Source organism: Symphalangus syndactylus, chromosome 1, assembly GCF_028878055.3.
Source record: "Symphalangus syndactylus isolate Jambi chromosome 1, NHGRI_mSymSyn1-v2.1_pri, whole genome shotgun sequence".
Taxonomy (NCBI): Eukaryota; Metazoa; Chordata; class Mammalia; order Primates; family Hylobatidae; genus Symphalangus; species Symphalangus syndactylus.
In genome coordinates, this window is record NC_072423.2 from 154,465,606 (window position 1) to 154,491,437 (window position 25,832).

Below are 25,832 nucleotides of genomic sequence, written 5' to 3' on the forward strand. Positions count from 1 at the left end.
GATGACCATATTAAATTTTCTTCAAATAATCATTTATCTTACTTGGAATTAATCAAACATAAATCTGTATGTACACACACAAACCCACACATACACACTAATCAGAGCTTCTGGTCAAAATAAACTCAGTAGTATGTCGACATTGAAATGATAAACTTCTACCCCAAAGTGAAGACATTCAATGAAATTTATTTGTTCTCTTCAATTTTCCTACTGTATTCTGAAAAGAAGAAAGTATCATTCTTGAATTTCTTACCATCTCTCACGTACCCTAATGATAAACTTCTGGTTTTAATAAAGGGAGTTAAAAAATAATTTCCAAAATAGAGAACGACAAAATCATATTTTCCCATCTTCAGGATACCTTCATGGCTCCTGGAGGATGGAGAGGATGAGAGCGGGTCTTAGGGTGCTGGGGTGTAAAGAAGCCAGGGAAAAATGGAGCGGTGGGCGGGAGGGAACTTCCCATGCCCCACCCCAAGTGACAGACAGTGAGATTTAACAAAAATCAATCATCTGAACGAAAGTTTAAGATGATTACAAAACATGTCAAAAGAATGCAAGGCTCTTTGTCCAAACCAAGAGAAGCAGGGTCCTGGAGTGGGTGAGCAGAAGGAAAAATGCAAAGCACACCTTGCAATGTCAGCTAAACCATCACCATTGGAATGGCAGGACCTGAAGTTACCCTATTTTCAAGGCAAAGGAAGAAGCAGCATTTCTGATCTCAAAACGGGAAGGAAGGCAAGTGAAATGAATGTGTTCAGGAGACATTCTGAAATGTTTCAAACCCATGACACCTGGGGGTGAGAGAAAGGCTTCAGTGGAGAAGACAGAAGAATGATTGGTGAGACGCCCTGGAAGAGTTCACGTGGGAGCCCAGCACCTCTCCTTCTAGCCTGTTTTATGCTGTTTTATTTGTTGTTTTGTACAGCATGGTACCTGCTCATGGACTGTGATACTGGTGAATATGAAAATAAAAACGAGTAACGTGATTTGGGAGGTGGAAATATGCAGAAAGGACTTCATTGAATTACCACAGTAACCTACAGGTTATTTCCAAAGTCTATCCAATCACTCATAATGCTGAATGAATCTCAAATTTTTCTACCAAAGACAATGTATTTCTTTCCTTTAGTACCAAACATTTTTTTTTTCTTGAAACACTGGGTTTTCTCATCAGTGAATTGTCTGCGTTTTTTTTCCCATCTGATTTACCTGTTGGGATATTGAAATTCTAGTTCATTTTCCTCACTTTACTTATTAACTAATTCATTCTTTCATTGGCCCAAAATTTCAATAGATGCTTACTAGGCATTGCTATATGGCAAGTCTACTGTTCTTTGTAACTTGTTGAGGGCCATGTCTTCTTCTTTGGAACTCTGGGGAAGAGTCCGACAGAGGGAGACATGCAAAATGGGGTTACGGGAGGGTGGGAGGGTGTCCAGGGCTATCCTGATGTCCTGCAGCCTCAAGTCTCAGCCAAGGGCCACAGCACATCCCTGAGGGAACATGCTTTTCTCATGTCAGTGCTGTCACAATGACAGAAGGCAGAGAATGAATCCTGGAATCAGGACAAAAATCATCCATTCTTGTCACAGTTTGGCCACAGAATACCCTGGTGACCTTTGGAGAGTTATTCAGATTCTTTGGCCTCTGTTTCCTGGAGAAGCGAACAGGATTTAATTTGTTCTTTGCAGAACTTCCCAGCAGGGAGAAGCAACACCTCCCGTTGGTGCTTTCGAAAGCCATGTGAGCACCACGCTGATGCTAGGATGTTCCTTAGTTCTGTGACCCACTCCTTGTTGGATGGACTGTCTTTCTCCCTGGCTCACACTGGAGTTTTAGAACTGGGAAGCCAGTTACTTCCCCACATGCTCTTCCTCTCTCCCCCTGGCAACTCTGCTCTGTGCCCCAATCCGCCTTGGGATTCAGAGCTGGAGAGAGAAATCAGGAACAATCGAAAGAGAAGACAGAGAAACGGCCCGAAGTCATAATCAAGAAGCAGAGTAGCCATTTCTGCCCATATTCCTAGACAATCCGGACATGAGAAACAATAACCACATTCCCCTTTACTGACAGAGGACTTCTGTGTTGAAAGAGACAGGCATGCTAAGTGGTGTTCCTGATAAATCGCATACATGTTAGGGAAACGGCACAGATTTTGGAGTCAGTTATAAAGCCTGGCCACACTGTTCATATGCTGCGTGATCTTGATTAATGTGGTATCTCTGAGCCTCTGTTTTCTGATCTCTGGATAAGGAGAGCCAGACCTACTTCTTGTCGAGGAAGCATAGTTATAATATGTGGATAGTGCTTCAAGCATCACGATGACCGTTCTTGCTGCTGAGGTTACTTTCAAACAAGGTAAAGTTCCTTGTTTACATCTGTCAGTTACATGTGCATCACCTCTGAGGCTCATTCATTCCTGGTCTTCCGGGTCGGAGTGGAACAGAAAAGCATTGCAGATAATCACCAAGTCCAATTTCATCAGGCTAGCAATCCCAGAATAACCTGCCAAGTCCTGTCAGCTGTTAAGTATGCAATTATTCCTCTAGACCTACACTTGAGGCAGGTGGATAAGTAATTCTAATCACTTTCCCATTGATTGGGTTAGTCTTGTTTAAGCACTGCTGGTAATTAGAAGCTGGGACTGGGAGGGGCTCAGAGAGGGCAGGGACCAGCCAGCACGTCGGTAAGTAGAAGGAGGCAGCTTAGGCCATTTGAGAACCCACTCTCGGACACACTGGGAGAACCGGCTGCCTTCTGTGCCACTTTGTCCTCTGTCTGGGAAAGCAGCCTGCCTAGCTGGTCAGTTACACATTCTGGCCAAAGAGGAATAGTACAGCATTTAACAAGGCAAAGTACCAAGAAACACTTTTTCAAAAATGGTTCATATAAAGACTAGCACTGAAAAATGCTTTAGAATATGCTTAAAAAGGAAAAATATTCACAAAATTGTGTTTACTTAAGGACAAAGACTGAACGAGAGCAATGAGGAGAAAAATCAGTTGGATTTCTGAAGATAGAGAAATTATATGAATATATGTTTCTTTATTTGGTACATACTTGATTCATTCCACAAGTATTTTGAGGGCCTTCTCTATGCCAAAGAATCAGCTAAACACAGATGATGTAGATAAAAAAAAAAAAAAAAAAAAAAAAAAAAAAAAAAAAAAACTAAAAACAGTGTTCCCAACATGCTGTGATGCACCCTGGGACAAAAAAGTAAATGTAGCCGGCTTCAGAGGACAAGAGAGAGGCACCACTTCATCCTCGAGAAAGCGCAGTGGTCTCTCCAACCAGGCTGGTGGAATATACATCTTTAAAACACTAGAAGTGGCCGGGCACGGTGGCTCACGCCTGAAATCCCAGCACTTTGGGAGGTGGAGGCGGGCTGATCATGAGGTCAGCAGTTTGAGAACAGCCTGACCAAAATAGTGAAACCCTGCCTCTACTAAAAATACACACACCAAAAAACAATTAGCTGGACATGGTGGCAGGTGCCTGTAATCTCAGCTACTCGGCAGGCTGAGGCAGGACAATCACTTGAACCTGGGAGGTGGAGGTTGCAGTGAGCCGAGATCACGCCACTGCACTCTAGCCACGGCGATAGTACGAGACTCCGTCTCAAAACAAAACAAAAGAACAAAACAAAACACTAGAAGTTAGGCAGATCAATGGAAAAGAAATACCCAGGATGTCAAAATAGTAGGCAAATTGTACACACGCACACATATACATACACATCCATGCATGTATGCACACACACACATACATACGTATATATGGTTTTTTTCAATGACGTAGCCCTCGCCCTGCTGGGCCAGCACAACACACCTTAAAATGGTGCCCCGGCTCTCTCCCACCGCAGATGCTGTATGCACACAGCAGAGATGTTTCAATTATTCACCGTGTGATCTCCTACATGGTGTACCCGATGCCCACTGGAGTCGTGTTTCTCATCTAACATCCACAACAGGATGTCAACACCTGCCCTTGGGGTGCAAGAAGAGTCAGAGTGGCTCTTCAGGGCTGTCATTCTCTGGAACAAAGACTCACCTGCTAGCTGATGTGCTTAGTGGCTTCTGCTAATGTGACAGTGTTCACTGGAGACCCAGGCTGCAGCATCACCATGTCATCTGAGCCAAAACCCCGCCCTTTGGGTCACCCGTCCTCCACGGTGAGGAGAATAGCCCATATCAAAGACAAAAGGGCAAGCATAATTTATTTTTATTCCTCTGTCTATTGTCAGCTCTGCCCCAAATAGTCCAGTGATTTGTACCATATTTTGTGAAAACTTTAAAAAGCAAAGAGGCATATGCCACTCAGGGAAATCTGTGGCTTCCTAGTTGTAGCCTTCTAGATGTCGTAGAATGTATTTGGCCTCAGAAAGAGAGATGAGCTTAGAAAGCAGAAGGCACCGAGAGTGCGCCCTGGTCAACCCAAGAGACAGAGCAGAAAAAATAGCTGCAGCGGAAGCACAAAGTTCTGGGATCTGGTGGTGAGATCAACTAACACAATAGAGTTTCCTCAACTACAAAAAGAGAGGCTGAGATTAGCAGAAGACACCTTTGTTTACTTGAGGGTAAAATCGCACTAGGATTGAAATATAATGGGGAGTAGGATAGAGAGATTAAGACTTTTGTATAAGATAACTCAATGCATCTGGGTGCCAGATTGATCCGCAGAATCACTCCCAAAGAAGCCCTCAGCAATGACTTGTGGGTTAATGGCAAAACCTAAAATCCCTAAAACTGCTCAGTGCTGCCTGTCCAGCATCCACTCCGCCTTCTGGTAGCTGTGCTTCTATTTTACCTTGGCAAATATCCCTTCCTCATTCTCAGCCTGTGAGCTTTGATGAGGCCAAGGCAACCCCCCACCCTGCTGTGTTCTCCCGGGACTGCATAGTCCTGGGCCTGACCACGCCACACCTTCATCTCCCTAGGCAGCTGCCAAGAATGAGTATATTTACAATACAGGCACCTAGATGACAGGTGTTAGCTGGGAACAGGGTCGGTCCACTGAGGTTACACCATGTGCACAACTGAGGCCTGATGCGGAGTGACGCCATGCAGGCAGCACGCCTGATAGTGAAGCCAAGGCGACGGGGAGCAGAGACAGGGAGAGAGAGGGACAGCGTCATGGCAACGATGTCCCCAGCCTCGGCTGAAACTAAACACGCAGCCATATGGACTTTTCAGAGACATGACCATTTTCTTAAGTTTTCATTTTTTCTCAATTCAGTGTGGTTAAATTTTCTTAGTTCAACAGAAATAATTCTGCCCCTACAGACTGTGGTCGGCCAGACTTTGGCCCCCATAATCTCATGCCCGTGTATATGTGACATTAAATGGCAAGGGGGACTTGCAGATGGAAGTAAAGCTGCTCATCAGCTGACTTCGAGATAGGAAGAGTGTCCTGGATGCCACAGGTGCACCCCAGGTAATCACAGGAGCCCTTAAAAGCTGAAGAGGAGAGCAGAGAAGTGTGCAGAGGAGGCGTGCGTGGCCACGGCAGGATACAATGTACTACTGTGGCTGGCTGTGAAATAGAAGGACTACATGCAGGCACATGAGGGAGGCCTCTAGGAGTTTGGGGTGCTGTGCTGACAGCCTGTGGGGAAACAGAGCTCAGCCCAAGAACCTATGAACCAAATGAACCTAGGAACCAACTCTCCCCTAGAGACTCCAGAAGGGAACCTGCTGTCTAGATGCATTAATTTCAGCTTCTGAGGCTCAAAGCAAATCCGCTAGCCAAGCCTATCAGCCTTCTCAGCTACAGAACTATGAGATAGTAAATTCATCTTGTTTTGAGCTGCTAAATGTGCAGTAATTTGTATGGCAGAAATAGAAAATGAATACGTAGACGTCTATTTTAACACAAATCCACCAAGTCAAAAATATGATTCTGCAGCGTGATTGTTTCATTGCTGTTATATTGTTTTGCTTTGAACGTGAAGTGACATAAGAGAGAGGTTTTAAAAAGGCTAAGGAAGTGAGACAGAGCGAAAGATATTGAGATTGCACCGGAAGTACACCGTGTGTGTTTAAATAGTGTACACACGCACAAGCGTTGCAAACACAGTCACAAGCAGGGGAAGCATGGGGCAGAAGGCAGAGAAACAGACTTGGTTCACAGTCCACAGACATCTTTGGCTGAATATCCTCTCAGTCAAGAGCAATAGTGATCTGTTCTAGGTTCTTCTGGTGCTGTTTAATTTTTCAGTTCCTTGTTGTGTCCAATACCAAGTTTAACAACAACCACTGTTGCAATGTCAGTAACTCAAATCTAGATCTTTCTTATTTGCTGACAGCTCTCTCTCCCTCGTGGGCACTTTGAAGCGTGAAGGCAACCCCTTGATACCTCTGCACTGACAGTGAAAAGGGTGTTGGGGGCATCCTGCCCTGTGCGGCTCACTCTGGTGGTCCAGGGAGCCCCCTGCTGAATTCCAGCGCTGTCCTGATTGTCAGATAAGGGGAATTCAAAACAAGCTTTTGGGAGTGATTTAAATTCCTACTAATTAAAAATATCACAACCTGGGATCAACATCAACATTTAGCAGATTGTTACTACTTAAAGTACGATAGGAGAGGCTGCTGATTCCACAGACCTTCATGTTGGGGCTGGGGAAGAATTGGGCTCAAAGAGCTGACCAAAATCAGGCTCACCTCCCATTACAAACATTCGCACACAGACCCAAGATCTGACATAAATAGTTAACACAGCGCCATGAGTGGGTGTTTGTGTCTGTGTCTGGATTTGGTGTATGTGTGTGTGTGTGTGCGTGTGTTTGGTGTGTGTGTGTGTCTATGGTGTTGGCTGTGTTTAGTGTGTGTATATCTGGTGTTTGGTGTGTGTGTGTCTGTATTTGGTTTGTGTCTGTGTTTGCGTCCTATTTGGTGTAGGTGTATTTGGTGTTTGTGTTTAGCGTGTGTGTGTGTCTATGTTTGTGTCTGTGTTTGGCGTGTCACTGTATATTTGTCTGTTTAGTTTGTCTGTGTGTGTCTGTCTTCGGTGTGCCGAGGAGGAGTTCTTGTTTATGTGTATCTTGTTTAATTTTTTACCAATTAGCCTACTAGGATGATCTATTCCCCTTTTTAACTTGGTTTAGATTAACTACAGTATATTTATTTCAAAACATTATTTTTTGTCATTTTTTAAGCATTAAAACATGTTTTCTAAACGGCAGATCTCTCCACTTGTTCATTTTTTAATCTTTCTAGATTCTAATATCCGGTCAAAGATGCGAAGGGGCAGGGCTGATGTGAGATGTTTGTGGTTGTTCTTCATGGCCCTAACATCACTCCTGCACAAGACCCTGTTCACAAAGCTCTTTGAGGAAACTCAAAATGAGGTGCACTGAGTAGAATTCGGAAATTCCTAAGACACCCCTGCAAAATACAATCGTGAGGGGAGTCTTAGCTTTAGTTCATCCACTGATTCAAATGCTAATTTCTTCTAGAAAACACCATCACACACACACACACACACACACACACACACACAGAAATGATGTTTTACCAGCTGTCTGGACTTCCCTTAGCCCAGTCAATTTGACACATAAAATTAACCACCACAGCAACAAACCAAACGGATAGATCAAGCTCAAATACTCAGGTCATGGCAGATGACACTCTGATCAGTAAACTTGAGTGACAGAAAGAGCACACACCCTGGAGTCAGAAACACCTGCGTTCATATCTCAGCTCTTCAATTTACAATCTACAATTGTGGAAAGTTACGTAAGCTCTCTAGCCTTAGTTCTCTCTATATCCAAAACGTGATAGTAGCATTGTCAAGAAGATTAAATATTTAAAGAACCTACATCTCAAAGTACCCAGTGCACAAGTAATGGGCACAAAAGGCCTGTCAAGCACAGGTCCCAGGATGAGCAATTTCTCTCAGCACAAGGAGTTCAACCAGCAGAGGATGACGTGTGATCCTTCCTGGGAGTGGCTCCCCACCCCTGTCTGCCTCCAGATGACCAGAAATTCTTGGAGATTCTCCAGCATGAAGCAAAAAAAAAGGGAACCTGTGCTCATTGTCCTGCACAGCAACCTGGAGACTTTTCTTTTCTTGGACATTGGAAAAGATTTCTGACATTTAGAGGCAGAGAAATAAAAATTGTTCTCTGAAGAATAATAAGTGAGGCAGTGATTCTGTTTTCACACCAGGTCCCAGAACACCAGGTCTGGTCAAGCCTGCAGGTGAGGAATTGGTATGCAGCTCGCAGAGGGATGGGGAGGGCAGGGCAGATAATCAAGTTAAATGCGTCTTGTCTGCAGGAAAAGAGGATATTAATATTCCAATGAAAACTCTAGTGGAATTCATTTTATGGAACTCCATTTCCCTGAACTTTTTTTGTAAGTGCTTCGGGTTAATCTTTTGCAGATCAGCTCCTCTCTGACGGATGTGTGCCACAGAATGCATAAAGCTACGTAGACAGTGGCATGCGGTGATTCATACCATTACCTACTTATAAATCAGACAAAATGCTTAGTGAGATACCGCTTATAGCCAGAATTCACCCATTTATTTACTGACATCGTGTTGTGTTTGTAAAAACAGACGGAATAGATCTGCCTATTCTGATTAATTTCATTCACTCTCTCACCGTATCATTAAGAGCACGTGAAAAATCAAGATAGATAATGTAAAAAAAAGCAATATTATTCCATTGCAATATCGAATAAAATGCAATTTTTTTTTAGTAAGGGCTTCAGTACTAGACAAAAACATGTCTAGATACCAGTTTCATGATCATCAATAAAAATTAAATAATAAACAGCCAAAACTTTCCCCCTCTGTCCCTCTCTCTCTCCTTTCTCTCTCCTCTCTCTCTTTCTCTGTCTCTCTCTCTCTCTTTCTCTGTCCCCCCACCAATCTCTCTCTTACTAAGACTCAGGGCCATTGAGCTAAGCCGGGAATACACCCCTGCTGCATGTGTGTCTTCTACATTTTTAATTAATCTAATAAACCATGAGATATTTGAGGTCCAGAAGTAGTTCTTACTAACTTTCAAACAGTCAATGCTTAGCAAATTGCACAGCATATAAAAATCAGCTCCAAAATTATTTTATGAATATTCTACATTGTCTTTTTAATTAAGTGATAAAAATAAGAAACAGGAGAGAGTTCTAAGGAGCTTTCACAGAACATCCTCCTAGGTGACCTAATGCATAAGTCAGATCTGTATGAGTATCGCCATTCAACCAACTCCAAATTCACCATTAATATTTGTTAAAATTATTAACATTCAGAACCACCTGATTTCACTGACCAACAGTCCTGTGTAACATGTCAGGGAAGAAACGCAGGTTAGACTGATGACTTTTTAAAACGCATTTTGTAAACCTCATGTTTTTATCTTAATAATCTATTCTCATTAAAGCTAAAAACCAATATATTGCTAGGTTATAGATTGTAAATTCTGGCTTCATTCCACTTTTGGAAGTAGAACCTACGTCTGTTCCCAGCTAGTCTGCTCATAATGATATAATGCTCTGGATTACCTAGGATCACAAACTGTGCTTTGGTGGCCTGACCTGAAAGTTTCCCACCTGCCCTATGAAACTGTTGGAACCAGGAACCAGAATTCATAAAGCCAGTAACAAAACCATTTTTAAGTATGCATACTCATCTCCAATATGCATCAGGCAGATGACAATAATAATGTTGCTGATGGTGTCTCAACACAAAGAAGGGCCAAGACCCTGGGCCCACACCTTGCTGGGCATCTTCCTGTCCATACAGCCCATTGGATATTTTAGGTAAGAGTCTAATTCCAGCTGGCCTCCTGGGTCTTTCTCCAAAGCTCACAGTTCCCATGGAGGTTGTGTGATGATGCTCAGACCCCTAGAGCAGCTAGGAATGCTAAGGGCCTTAAGTTGACTTCATCAATGGTTTTCTTCTCTAGTCTTGCCTGACCTTTCCTTCTTTGTTTGTTTTCTGTACTACCTGTATAGGTGCTGGGTTCACTCAAGAGATGTCATTTCCCATCAATTTACTGTACCCTTTTATATTTCTACAACATCTTCCTATGCATTTGAAGAATATCGTGTGGTTCCCGTTATGGGAAGATCACTTCTAAATGTCTTCCCTACAACTTTAGATGCAACTTTTAAGTTGCACTAAACTTGCATTGTGTGCTGGGTACTTTCATGTGACTCTCTTGTTTCAATCTCACAATGACCTGCTCAGGTAGATGCTTTTACTGCCTTTTTACACACAAGAGGACCCAAGTTCAGGGATCACTACAAAGGGAAATTCTCCAAATTGCAGATTCTGGTTTCAAATTATGACTTGGTTGATCACTTGTAGGCTCTTGCTCTTTTATCAGATTTTTTGTCACCTGCCCGCATATTTAAATGTCATTTACCAGAGTGGAGACATTTGGGCTGAAAAACAGCCTGAGAAATTATAAAGAATACTGAACTGAAGACACCCTGGTTCTAAATTCAGATTTTCCACTGATTTGCTATATGACTGATAAAAGTCACTGTTTATGGCAAGGTCCCATTTTCATCATCTGTAAAGTGAAGTTGAACTAGGTCATAATTTTACAACTCATATATCTAAAGGCATGGCTGTACTGTCTACAATTTTATTTATTTTTCCAACAATACATGATACATAAGTTTATTCATGAGAATTATTTTTTTTAATTTAACACAGGGGGAAAACTTGTTTCCAAATCATGGTTCAGATCGTCAGACCTATAAGCAAGCTTTTCCTCCTCTTATAGTACCTCCAGCCTTCTCATCTTTTGCCATCCTTCGCAGCTCACAGTAACTCAGCACACATACATATATAGACTCACCTTCACACTCACACGTATAGATAGACCTTCCACTCACCGAAGCATGTGTGCACACAGGGGTCCTCCAGGGCTTGTCCTGAGTTCCACCACAACAGGCTTTTAACAAGCCTTGCTATCTCTTAAGTAACTGGGAAGGAGAAGAACGAAAGAGTATGGGAGTTGGGATAAGAAAGAAAAAAAAAATGGGAAGGTGAAGAATAAGTCTTTGGTTCTCTCTCCTGCAAATACCCAATCCTGACCTCGTGACATTTCTTTTTTTTTTTTTTTTGAGACAGAGTCTCACTCTGTCACCCAGGCTGGAGTGCAGTGGTGCAGTCTCGACTCATTGGAAATTCTGTCTCCTGGGTTCCAGCGATTTTCCTGCCTCTGCCTCCCAAGTAGCTGGGACTACATTCGCTGGTCACCATGCACAGCTAATTTTTGTGTTTTTAGTAGAGATGGGGTTTCACTGCATTGGCCAGGGTGGTCTTGCATCTGCTTTTAATGATTCTGCATCTCTTAAATTAGCTGTAAGGGCTGGCAGTAGTGTTTCTTGATCATCTAAGTGAAGATATGAGGCTTTTAGTATTCATTAATAAGTAATGTTTGTATTTGTTAAACCAATGCAAGAGTCCATGTGTAAGAGATTCCAGCATATTTACCATTAGTTTCTAGGCACACCTCAACTTTCACACACTGGAATTCAAGGGTATTCAAGAGTACAGAGATGATTTTTAAGAAAATAGTCATAAACTCAGAGAATGTTAGGAAATGGTAGGTCTTTCACGGTCCTGATCATAGCCCACGTGTTCTTGTATGAAAGGACTCCAACCTGTCTCTATTTTCATTCTCCATCATACACACCATTCACCTTTCAGTTTCTTAGACAGGGTCAAGCTCTTTTCTGTCTCTAATCACTCATTCAGGATGATTTCCCTGCTCAGAACTCTCGTTCTCTGGGCTCCTTTCACAACCGCCTCCTTCATGTCTCTAGGGAAGTAAGTGCTGGCCTCTGTGCAGGCATCTCCGATGATCTTGACTATGGTAGCACACCTGACTGCTGGAAATCATGCCTCTAATGCATGCATTTACTTGTACATCTGCCTTTGATCCACATTAGATGGTGCCAACAAGACGCCTAAGGCCACGTCTGCATTCCTGGGTACCTATGGCCATGCCTACTGCAATGGCTGGAACGGAGTAGGCACTCACTACGTACTGCTGATGGCCATGGGTCATCCCGCTTTTCTTTAGGAACAATTCAGGCCTTAAAAAATCAAGAGATCTGCTGAAGGCTGCGTGACTAACCAGGGTAAAATAAGGCCAAGGCTTCAAAGCAGGCCTTCTGACTTTCAAACCAATGCTACCTCTAAGGTGCCCTGATACCATGCCATGGCAGATGCATTAGCTCTGGGCTTCCCTAGCCTGACTTCGTTATGTCTCAATCGTATGATTTGTATTTCCTTATCTGGCTGATTAGAATTAAAAAGTTATTTGTTTCCCAAGGGCAGATCCTAGCTGGAGCCTTGTAGTCAGCATTCTTGAAGATATCACCAATGATATAACGACTGCCAAGAAATGCTCAATTAAAATTTAAGCCAAAACTAATTGCTGTGAATGATTTCAGTGAAGGACAACAGGAGGTCCCATTTCAAAATGTGTGAGATTCTCCTTATGGGTACTCAGTGCTATGTACTTCGAAGAGTGTGAGCAGAGAGCACTGGGAATGGTAATAAATCTAGGAGTCTCTCCGAGTGAGACAGCCAGATGGGAGGGGATCCCTGGCAAAACACCACCCTACCTGCACATCAGGGTGGAGCCTCAGGAAGTCTGCAGCACTTGCAGCGAGGGGGAGCCTGGTCCCTCCTCTTCCTGTGTGAAACCTAGGATTCCAAGGGTGAGGCGGGAAGCACTCTAGAAGGGAGCTCTGGCAGGGCAGAGTCCCTGTTTTCCCCTTTTATTCCTTTTCACTCAATAAAACCCTATCTTACTCAACACTGAAATTGCCTGTAAGCCTGAATTTTCAGGGCCGTGGGACAAGAGACCCCGTCTTTAGCTGAACTAAGGAAAAGTCCTGCAGCATTCAGTCTACACCCTTATTTGATGTACAGAAATACTAAGGTTCTGAGGAAAGAAGCCATGTGCTTAAACAAGCTGGTCTCCCGACTCTTAATTTGAAGTAATTTTCACTGAAAATCACCATTTCCAGACAAGCAAGGAGTAAAAGCAAACAAAAATCTATGGACAATCTCTCCCGGCAGTTTCCCATGTGCTCATGCCCCCATCCTTCAACAGTTATTTGTTAAACAGTTATTTGTTTCCCAAGCGCAGATCCTAGCCGGAGTCTTGTAATCAGCATTCCTGAAGACGTCTCTTCAATAATACCCATCCCACGTGCTTACAGTGCAGACCTCCCCTCAGCTCTCTCCCAGCCTCCAATCAACACGTCCCCTCCACATCCCTCTGGTTCCTCCACCCTGGGCACATTGACCCTACTTCACCCCATTCTACTTCCCCACGCATTGTCACTGCATGACACAATACCAGATTCCTGTGGATAAATTCAGTCTTTACCTTGCTTGACGTTTTATTTATTCAAGCATTTTGGTAGCACCTGCTGTCTGCCAGGCACTCTTCTACACACTTTATAAATAGTAATGTAGTCAATGCCTATCCCAGTCTTTCAGAGTGGGTGCCATTTTTATCACTCCTATATACAGAGAAGGGTCTGAATCACAGAAGATAATAACTGCCCCACAGCTAAATAAGTGTGTGCTTCAGACTCATCAAGCCCTCCTATCTCTTGCCTGGGAGCATAGGGAACTGGCTTTCTTTTCTCCTGACTTTCTGAACACCTCATCCTATAGGTTACTCAGCCTCCTTTTCAGATTTCTCATCTAGAGCCATTTCTTAGAGAACGATGCTGTCAGAGATTCTCTCCTACACTCTCTGGAAGCTCACGCCTACCCCTCTGGTTGGGGTGTAGTATTCGGCTGTCCTTCATAATGCTATTGCTTCCAAAATTGTATTTTCAGTGACGACTTCTTGCCTGGAATCCACACACATATACACAGCTGCTTCCGCTTGGTGGGAAATTCAAGCTCACATTTTTAAAACTGAACTTCCACTTCCTCCTCTAAAGCTCTGCTTCTCATCGTGTGCCTCTATCAGAAAAATGCTATCCAAACAGTAGCTCAAGGCAGAAGCTTAGCAGTTTTCTTCAAGTTCAACACTTCCAATGAACTACCCAATCCTAAGATTCTACCTCCTAAATATGGCTGGACACCATTTATATTTTTCATTCTAATAGTCTCTACTCTAGTTCGAAACACAGTGACTTCTTGTTACATTAGTGCAATATCTTCCTAGCCAGTGTTCCTAGCACCAACTCTGCCCACATCCACTTATTGGCTACATGTGTAAGATTATTGCTAAAATGGATAAGAAAAGGTTCCTCCTTCCTTGGAAATCCTTTGTGGCTTTCCAAAATTCTCAGGAAACAGTATGAAAAGAGCTAAGTATTTATGAGGTTTTTTGTGGTCTGGCCCCACTCTACCTGCTCAAACTTTCTTAATATTTCTTCTCATTGAATAGAAGCAATGTTTTAGCCAAATGCATCTAAACAAACGTCCACTGAAAATGCTGTCCCCTGAGCTTCCTGTTTCACCCCCATACCCTGCTTCCACAGATGGCACCCCTGCCTTCCAGATTTCAACACATGCAGTAATTCCCAGGAAACTTTGATTCCTCAAGACTGTTAGGTTCCACAAGTATAGGCTTTATTACACCTTGTATGCCTCCCGTATTAATATATTTTGTTGTTTTCTGTTTATTTTTTTGTTTTTCTTGAGATAGGGTCTCAATCCATTACCCAGGCTGGAGCACAGTGGTGCATCATGGCTCACTACAGCTTCAACCTCCTAGTTCCAAGTCATCTTCCCACCTCAGCCTCCCCAGTAGGGACTACAGGCACGGCCCACCACATCCAGCTAATTTTTTGACAGAGATGGGAGTATTGCCATGTTGCCCAAGCCAGTTTTGAACTCCTGGGCTCATGTGATCCTCTTACCTTGGCCTCTCAAAGTGGTGTACTAATGTTTAAACAAAGAAACAGGTAGCAAGAACACCGTGGTTACTTCCCCATCACCTGCTGAGCTCCCTGTCTTCAGCATGGTGTAGAAAACAGAGTACCTGGAACACAGTAGGCAGATAAACAATACCTGTAAAATGATATAGTGAATATATTTCCATCATTTCACTAACTTTATATCTTTAATTTTGAAGGACTCTCTGTTCCCCAGAGTTCACTTTTTAATCTAATTCACCTTTTAAAATTATACATTGGATACCTCTTAGCATAGCAATGTACTTTTTAAAGACATAAAATTCCATAGCAGTAAATTTTAGGATTTCTTTACAAAAACCACATTGCTAGGATAAAAAGAGAAAGAAAGTATATTCAACATGCTGTGGCATTCCTGAAGCGAATATATTTAGCATGCAATATTGTAGGGTCTTTAACTCATGATTGACTTTTTCTGTGTAGGTGGAATTTTATTTTTTAAATCAGAATTATTCTGGGCACAGAGATTTTGTTTTTCTGGTAACGAACCAGATTCTATAAGGGTTTAAAGTTCTCTTTCGCTGTAAATGCTGCAGCTTTAGGAACTGTTTGGCATTGAAACTATCTGGTTCTACGTGTAATCACTCTTTTTCCAAGACTCTCTGGAAGCTGTGAAGTGTTATTTAGAACTGCTGTAGGCAAAAAGAATCATATTTCTGTGTCATTCTTCAAAGATGTTTGTGTGGTGACAGCTTGATTCTTCAGACCTGCTCAAGGGTAAGACTGTCTTATTTTTATTTTTATTTAAAAAGTAATTTTGCTACATCATATGGTTGGATTATTTTTTTTCTAGCAAAGCCTCATCTCTCAAACCTATTTTTCTATTTTAGTCTCTTTTCTTCTCATTTGCCTTTATTTTGATGGTTTGGGGAAACATCTTTTAGAGAAGAATATGTCATGAACATGAGAGCACAGACATCTTTTCTACAAACTGACTTCAAATCTTTTGAGCAAATACCCATGAGTGAGGTTGCCAGATCATATGGTAATTCTCTTACACAGAGTGGTGAATATAGTGAATAACAGTATATATTGTGCACTTAAAAATAGCAAATAGAGTACATTTCAAAGATTTTCACTGCAAAAAACTACATTAAGAATTTGCAGTTCTCACTGCAAAAAAATTACATATATGTATTTGTGCTGAAGAATATGATAAGTAGCTTGATTTAACTATTCCACATTGTACTCATAAAGTGATAACCTCTCCTTGTATCCCATAAATACGGGCACTTACAAGTTGTCATTTTATGAAACAATTTAAATAGAAAAATATAAAGAAGAAAATGTGTTGAAATAAAAACATCTGCACCTTCTACATCTCAAAAAAACATACTGACCAAAATTTTGAGCTCACTAAAACAAAAATCTTTAATTTTTACACAGTGTATTAAAACCTAAATGGAAGCTCTTAAATTCAAAATGTATGTAATGCCATAAACTTCACGTTCTGTTCATTTTCACCTGTTGGAGAGAATTAGAGAAGGTGATCATACGTTCTACTTACTATAGTAGATCATATTTTAACTCTTAAAAAAGAGAATGCAAGATTTTCACTATTTATAAAAACAGATGATTCGCCTCAGCATTCTCATTGAGGAAAACTTTTTTAAAAACGTTAAAAGCATCAAAGAGCTACAGGTCATGCAAAATTATGGAAACAAACCTCAAAGAAGACAAAAACCAAGTGTAGGGCAAACCTCCCTTTTGTCCTGAGGGCAATCGCCAATTCTGAAAAAACATCAGTGAAACTGTGCAGAATCTATTGACTTGGTGTGGTGAGAGAAATCGAATGCAACAGACAAGGCTTGTCCGAATTAGTAATAATCATAAACCTGGCGCCAGTTTAATCTATGACCCGGAGTGATGACCCCTGAATTCAAGTGTGCTGGGTATCAAGCTTTCGTTTTCTTTTGACAACCAGCACTCATCTCCACTCCCTTCTGTTTTCTTCATGTTAGCGAACCAGGAACCCTGGGAACTTCATTTCCTAGACTTTCAGGAAGGACTTCAAAGATTTTAGATACTTCCACAAGTAGAAACCAGTAGAAGCAAGTACTGTGCCTCCGGAGAAGACATGTTTTTCAAAAGCATCATGGTGGGGTCATTTTTAGTAAGTTCCAGAGAGTCCTGAAACTTCCTGATTTCCACATGCAACTTTCAGCTGTTCCTGATCCATTTCTTTTTAATGATCAGAATGGTTTTGCTTTCTTCATGGACTCCTAATCAATACAATAAAGGAGAATAAGAAGTAAATCTGCACTTAAATGAATGTATACACCCAAATGTTGTCAACTGGGTGGTCCAGAGAATTGTAAATCTTGCTATTGCAGAGTGCACCTGGCTAGATTTTCAGGGGCCCACATGCCTGCTCACTCCCTTAGGGGGGACAGAAAAAAAACAAAACTTGCATCTTCTACCTCAAGTTATTTTCACAAATTATTTTCCCAAATCAGAATATACTTAAAGATAACCAAGTACAAGAGAACAAGATACATATACTACAATAATATGAAACAATGAACAAGAGAAATAATTGCACAAAAAGATATTGGCTTATTAGGCAGGAATTGTTGTTAAAATACACTTGCTACAGTGAAGTAAATAAAAAGGCAGACTTGGCCAGGGAAGATGGCTCACACCTATCCCAGCACTTTGGGAGGCCAAAGTGGGACGATCATTTGAGGTAAGGAGATTGAGATCAGCCTGGCCAACATGGCAAAAACCTGTCTCTACTAAAATACAAAAAACAGCCAGGCATCGTGGTGCGTGTCTATCATCCCAGCTACTCTGGGGGCTGAGGCAGTAGAATCACTTGAACCCAGGAGGCGAAGGTTGCAGTGAGCTGAGATTGTGCCACTGCACTCCAGCCTGGGTGACAGAGCGAGGCTCCATCTCAAAAATAAAAATAAAAATAAAATAAAATAAAATGAATAAATGAAAAAAGCAGGCTTAAAAATGTCTAAGAAACAGCAAAATATAAAATGACGTAGCACATTAAGAAATAGAGAAAATGAAAATAAAAACTGCTGTCCCCAAAACAAATAATTGAAAGGTTGAACTTAACAGTATATTAGACACAGTTAAAGAGAAAATTGATTAATTATAACATACATCAGAAAAATTATCTAGGTAACAAGACAGAGAGATAAGAAAAAAATATTTAAAGAAAGACTGCGTGAGAATACTTCAAAACAGATAAATCTAACACGTAGGTTCAAGAAGTCCACTGAATCTTATAAATAAACACATTTATACATATCATACTGAAATGATAGAAAACCAAAGATGGAGATAAACATTACCTTCAAATCACCCACAGTCAGATTGACAACCAATTTCTCAGAGACAACATGAGCCACGTATGCAGGAATAATATATTCAGTATCCTGAAATAGAAATAACTACCAGCCTGAAGTTCTATATTAACCCACATTTCCCAAAAGGATAAAGGAAGAATGAAGACAATTTCAGACCATACAAAAACAAAATAAAACACCAGAGTTCTTCACCCAAACACATGCTGTAACAAAAATTCTAATTGATACAGATTCCAGATATTCATTCAAAATAGAAAAAAAATGAAGAACAGAGACTAATAAATGCAGGGTTCTATCAAAATACACACTGATGACATTTGAAAATAATATTACTTCCTCAAATATTTTTGTCAGACACACACACATACGTACATAATTATATTACATGACCACAATAACATATCAGGAAAGTGATGAATGAAAAACTCCACGGGGAATGTAGAGATATTGATTAATATAAGAAGTTAATGAGTTAAATAAAAGTGCATGCTTTATTTAGAGGAAGTAGTAAATTAAAAGAAGTAGATAATGTAATTTTCAGATTAACAGAGAGAAAAGGATGTGATGAAAATAATCCTTCCAAAAGAAGACAAGAAATAACAGGGGCAGGGTGGGGAGAAACACAGCAAGCAAAACTACGGTAAAGCGAACATTACTAATAGTACTATGGCAACTTCCACCATAATAATGATAGTGTGTTTAAACCTAACACATCATCAATAACACTCAATGGAATAAAAGTTTCAGCTAAATAACAAAAATTGTCACATTGGGTAAAAAGCTTTCTGGCCATATGCTGTTTACAAGAGACAAATTTAAACCCATGTATACAAAATTCTAAAGTAAAAATATGGAAAAATGATAACACCTATTTATAAAGCAAATAATACTGTTACATCTATATTAATATCAGTCAAAATATACTTTAAAGCCAGAAGAATAGCTGTCATTCTGCTATCACAAGCAGATGTGTTATAGAAAACAAAACACTACAGGGTTTAAGACAAAATAAAGTTAGGGCACACCAATTGTAAAGTTGGTCAGTGAAATTAAAATACATGACAACCTGATGAATTTGGTTGCACCACTTGAGTCATGTTAAGTGGCTGAGAATTATATAAATACAGCAATAAATATTTACTTTGAAAAAACTTGATATTTCCTTGTAGAATCGGGTGTTAGAAGGATTGCAGTTTAGGAATAATTATAAAACAGTAAAGGAAGGTGATCTAAAATCTGGAGAAAACAAGAAAATTACCAGATATGAATGGATGTGAAAGGTAGATGTTCAAGGTATATGTTGGGTGTATGTGTGCCTTGGGGTGTGTATGTGTGGGCTCTGTGTGTGATGTGATGTGGTAGGTATGTGTGGTAATATGTGTGTGGTGTGTGTGCGTGTATGTATTTGTGGTTTGTGTAGTGTGGTGTGTAAGGGAGTGTGTAGGTGTCCATGTTTTGTGGAATGTGATGTGTGATATGTGTGTGGTGTGTGTGTGGTATGAGTGGTGAGTATGTGTGATGCTTGTGTGTGTAGTTTGTGTGTGGCATAGGGTGATGTAGGGTGTGTGTGTATGTGTGGTGTTGGGTATTGCAGGACCTGGCCAGCAGCCCGCAATGCAACGGGGCTCTCTCTTTGTTCCCAGGCAGAGGATTGGCAGGTCGAGAAATAATAAACACACACAAGATAGTGAAAGCTGGGTCCAGGGGGGTCACTGCCTTCTGGTCCTGTGGTGCTGCCAGTGCACTGGATATACCAGCATTTATTATTAAGGTTAGTGGGGGGGTGGGTAGGTTAGTGAGGGATTTAGGGTCATTTGATTATGAGGTGAGATGGTCACATGGGGATGAAGTAATTCTTTAACATAACATCTGTATGCAGAAGTACAGTATACAGACACAAGAATTTATAATATAGTGTGTGCATCAGTAATTTCTAACAGAGCCTTGAAACAGAAACAGTCTTTCCATAACCTGTGATTAGCAAGGTATTAATCAGCAGTAACAGTTGCAGCAAAAGCTGGTTACAAACAATCCATAGAAACAGGACGTGAAGCTAGACAACCAGTTAGACCAGAAATTCTCACAGGGGAGTATGCCTTAACCCTAAAGAGGCCTAGAAGAGCCATGGCAAGATGAGTGCATTTATAGCCCTATCTTATCCATATGGACAGGCACCCCCCAATGTGTCTTTTTATAGGCCCTCCACAAGGGTTGCATTCATTCCCAGAGCTCTGAACATCTGCTTTTCTGGGATAGGAATCTTGGTGATGTGAAACCTCCCTGACTGCACGTCCGTTCATAGGCTCTCTGCAGGGGGAAGCACATCACGCTGTTGGCTCACTCTGGCAGCCCAAACCGGCATTGTCTTTACACAATCCTGCATGCAGTTTTGTATTTACAATAATCAGAAACATTTCACCTTTTATTCCATAGCAATAGTTTCAGGGGGTCTCCCTACAGATGTGAATGTGTTTCATGAGCTACTTGCTTCTGTACTTAGGTTTATCTATCTTTATTTGTATGTTTCGCTTCTACAACAGAATTCAATCTTCTTACATAAAACAGAAAGCACACATCAGAGAGAAATAAGCAATGGTGCAAATGCTAATATTTGCTGAAATTAGGTAAAGGGTATGCAGGACTTTATTATACAATTCCTGTGACTTTCCAAGTCAGAAATTTTCCAAAATACAATGTTGAAGGAAAATGATACAATTTCTAAAAATATAAAACAAAACAGTAGAGAGACAAGCATTCCAGACAGAACAAACTGTATGTATGTATGACAGCCTCAAGGAATGAAAGATCTCAGTTTTTTAGAGGGACCAAAATAAAGATGAGTGTGACTAGAACACAATTCATATTGGGAAAAGCTTATGGGGTCCAGACTGAAGAAATATCTGTGCAGGAGGGTAGGTAGGGCCTGGTAGAGTGAGTTAAAGATGTGGACTCTTAAACAAATAAACTGATGAGCCACTGAAGAAATGCCAGCAGGGATAGAATGTGGTTACCATGACTTGAAGATCTCTCCAGATGCTGTGTAAAGGAAGGGTTGGAGGTTCTGAAGAAGATCCGGTGTGCACATGGTGTTTGCAGGAGTCCAGGCCAAAGCTGGTGACGTCTGGGACTCTAGCAGTGGCATTAGCGATGAGGAACAGTCAAAGATGTATGAAAACAGATTTTGTAATTAGAGTCGATGAGATTTCTGTTGAAGGTTTGCACTTTGTGGCGAGGGTGAGGCGACAGGCTGGATGTCCAGCTTTACAGATTTGGTGGTGTCATTCACAGAGATTTGGTAGGAGATTAGATTATGAGAAAATATCAACTGCTTACTATTTCTCAGACACCATGCTAAATCCCAAAGATACACTATTTGATGTTCAAGACTATGTTATTAGCCTTATTTTACAGAGGAAGTAAGTAAAATTCAAAGGAGGTCCAAGACTATGAAAAGATATGTATTTATATATCACAGCTGTGTGAGTTCTAAAGACTTTGCCCTCAACTGCTGTGCGCTACTGCCTGTCAAAGAAATATCTGTGCATATCTGGGACAAAGGTGCTTATGTTTTCTACTACTTTTATGAAACTGAAAATTCATAAACACACTTATGTGCAATTTAAGGGTTGGGGCATTGAGTAGAAAGGATGCGAAGCTGACAGATAAAATTAACCATCCTTTTGCTACTAGAATTCTCTGGACCTGAAGTTGAAAAGGTAACTAGTGAAAGGAAGACAGTCTGTGCCCTCTGGGGTTCCAAGCTTCTTACTGGCATACAGTCTTGCACCTCATAAAGACATACTGGTCAATAATGGACCACATATACAACAATGGTCCCATAAGATTTAAATGGAGCTGAAAAATTCTGGTTACCTATTGATATCATAGCTCTCATAATGTAGTGCAATGCATTATTCACATATTTGTGAAGCTTGTGTTAACAAACCTACTGAACTGCGAATTTTACAAAAGTATAGCCCATGCAATTATGTACAGTGCATAATATTTGATAATGATAATAAAAGACTATGTTGCTGGTTTATGTATGTACTATATTACACTTCTCATTGTTATTTTAGAATGTACTCCTTCTACTGATAACAAAAAAGTTAACTGTAAAACAGCCTCAGGCAGATCTTGCATGACGTGCTGTAGAAGAAGGCATTATTATCACAGGAGACGATAGCTCCATGCGTGTTATTGTCCCTGAAGACCTTCCAGTGGGACTGGATGTGGAGATGGAAGAGAGTGATATCGGTGATCCCGACCCGGAGTAGGCCTGGGCTAATGCATGTGTTTGTGTCTTGCTTTTAAACAAAATTCTAAAAAGTAAAAAATAAAAAATAAAGATTCTTGAATAAGAATGTAAGTAATGAAAATACTTTTGTGCAGATGTATGATGTGTTTGTGTTTTATGCTAAGTGTTATTACAAAAGTATCAAATAATTTTTTAAAAAGTGTATAAAGGAAAAAAATTACAGTAAGCTAGGGGAAATTACAGTAAACCTTCTTTACTATGGAAGAAAGAAAAATATCTTTTTATTTGTTTGGTGTAGTCAAAGTGTGCTGTATTGATAGAGTCCACAGTAGTGTAGAGTTAAGTTCTAGGCCTTCACATTCACTCATCAACTCACGTAGAGCAACTTCTAGTCCTGCAAGCTCCATTCATAGTAAGTGCCCTATATGGGTGCGCCATTTTAAAAATTTTTACACTGTATTTTTCCTGTACTTTTCTATGTTTAGATATGCAAATACTTACCATTGTGTTACAATTGCCTACTGTATTCAGTACAGGCAAATGCCGTACAGGTTTGTAGCCTTGGAGCAATAGGCTCTACCACATAGCGTAGGTGGGCAATAGGCTACACCATCTAGGTTTGTGTACGTACCCTCTGTGATGTTTGCACAATAATGAAATCCCCTAAGGACAAATTTCTCAGAACGGATCCCCATTGTTAAGCTGCACATGACTGTATAATATTGCAGACACGCAGGAGGGCCAAGTGAGATGTTGGTCAAGAAAGGAAGCAAGGATTCTGGAACCACTCTTGCTGGGCACTGTTTACTGCTCAGGATCCAACCATACCTGTCTCTGATAAACTTGTTAGGCAGTAGCCACTTCCCAAAGCAGTTCTTCACATTACATTTGCAGAGTACCAGCATTGCCACTGTGTAACAACACATTCTCATTCTCAGAAAAGTCTCCATGTTTCATCCGTGTCCCTATGGCTTTTAGCGGTGCGTTCTATGTATTTTAAGGTATCATCAAACCTGTGGCTCTTGTTTTTAAGGGCTGTTTCCGGTTTCTAGATTCCCACAGGCAGGCGTACACAGACACCTCCAGCAGGGCCTGACTATGGAACAAATTAGCTATTCTCATGTGAAACCTATTCAAATCATCCCCTAGCATCCAAACAAAGCATTTTACGAAACAATACCTCTGATTCTACTGCAATAGTAACGAGACTCAATTATGTCATCTCTAACTGGAGTTTGAAATTTTGAGACTTAAGCTGCTGATTATTTTCACACACAAAAAAAGCAACACAACCATGTGAAACTGTGGAATATTTAGAAGACCAATTTAAAATTGTTTACACCTAATGAGGAACTGGTCAGCACCGTGTCCACAGTGCATATTAAATGTGCGAGACTATAGCAAACCTTTCCCATAATTTCAAGAGCTGCAAATGTATTTGGCACATAAAACATAGGAGCTTAAGCACTGAAGGGGGTAAATGACTAGATGGAGTTTGTTTTATAAGGTGATTTAAGTATAAATAAACTTTGAAATTAACACTTTCGTTGCAACTATAGAAAGTGTGAAGAAGGAAGGAACGTTGTGTTTATAATACTTCTAGAACCATGGCAAAACAAACTACTTCAGACCAAAACAATAAAAGAGTTCTTGCCAGTTCATAAGAGACAGAAAAATTGGAAACTATAGATGATCACAACATATTAATACATTCGACATGCATTTATTGGTTCACTAGGAAGTTGACTAGGTTAACCTGTAGTCATTGCTAAAACTCTTAGAGAGAACGAGTTTTTAACACAAATTACTGAGACCTGAATAAAAGACCATGAAATTCAAATGCTGACTCTGCAACAGTCTTGCTATATGACCCTGGAGAAATAATCAAAACTTCACTTATGATGTGTGCAGAAAATAATTTTAAATGCATTTTAAATCCTAAAATATTAAAGACAGAAAGAGACCCTAAGGATTATCCAGTCCCCATGCTTTGCAGAGCAGTAAAATGAAGCCCCAGAGTTAAGATGCTATTTGTACCCGGATATTTTTCCTAATTCCTACTTTTTCAACTCACCAGCAAGGATTTGAATGGAATAAAAGAATTTAAGAGAAAAGAAAAATACATATAATTAGAGCTGTCATTTATTGTGATCCCCTTAGACAGAAGAGTGGTACTTTAGATGCATCATCTAACTTAAGGGACTCTATATCCATTTATTTTTATTTTTCAGATTAAATTCTTTTAAAAAAAAAAGCTCAAAGAAGTATCTTACCTATATTCATACAGTAAGGAGGTCTCAAATTTGAAACTTGAAGTTTTCTACCTGTACATGGTCTAGTGGGCTGAAAAGTCACTCAATCTGAGACTTCCTCAAAACCAGATTTGAAAATCAATGCTTAGCTGTACACGTATGTTCACAGTAACATTATTTATAATAGCCAAATAGCAGAATAAAGCAAATGTCAATCAACTGATGAATGGATAAATAAAATGTGATGTGTCCATACAATAAAATATTACTCGTTAATAAAAAGTAATGAAACACTCATCTATGCTATAGCATGAATAAATCTCAAAATAGTGTGCTAACTAAAAGAAGCCAGTCACAAAAGATCGCACAATGTGCAATTCTATTTACATGAAATGTCTGGAATAGGCAAGTCCCTAAAGACAAAAAGTGGATTTATCATTGCCTAGGGCTGGAGAAATTGAGGAGGGAATAGGGAGTGACTGCTAAGGGGTATGAAGTTCTTTGGGGATGATAAAAAAAAAAATCAAAATTAAATTAAGCTGATGATTACACAATTCTGTAAACATACAAAAAAAATTAGTTGTATATGTTGAATAGGTAAATTTTATTAATGTTAATTATATTTAAATAAAGATTTTAAAGAATTAATGCTTGTGGTCATTAGATAATGATATCAAAGATCCTTATAGTCAATTCCCTTTAGATCCCTTTCAGTTTATCAATAATCATACAAAGTGACCATACACAGAATTCCAGGAAGTCTCAATACTGGATATTTCAGCCTTATATTTCTATAGTTGACTACTATTTTTTTATTTTATTGTTGGTGTTTATTGGGTGTTCTCCAAGAAATCTTTGCATTTTTTTAAGGCCAGGAAGCTATATTGTGTTTCATTTCTTTTAGAAATCTCACAGTTTTAGCTTTAGGTTTAGGATTATGCCCAGCTTAAATTAATGTTTGTGGAAAGTGCGAGTTGACTTTTCAGTTGCTTTTGTTACCTGTATGGACAATCAAGAGTTCTAGAAATATTTATTGAGGGGAAATAATTGTACCAATTTCTCTTCTGTTGGCTTCTTTGTC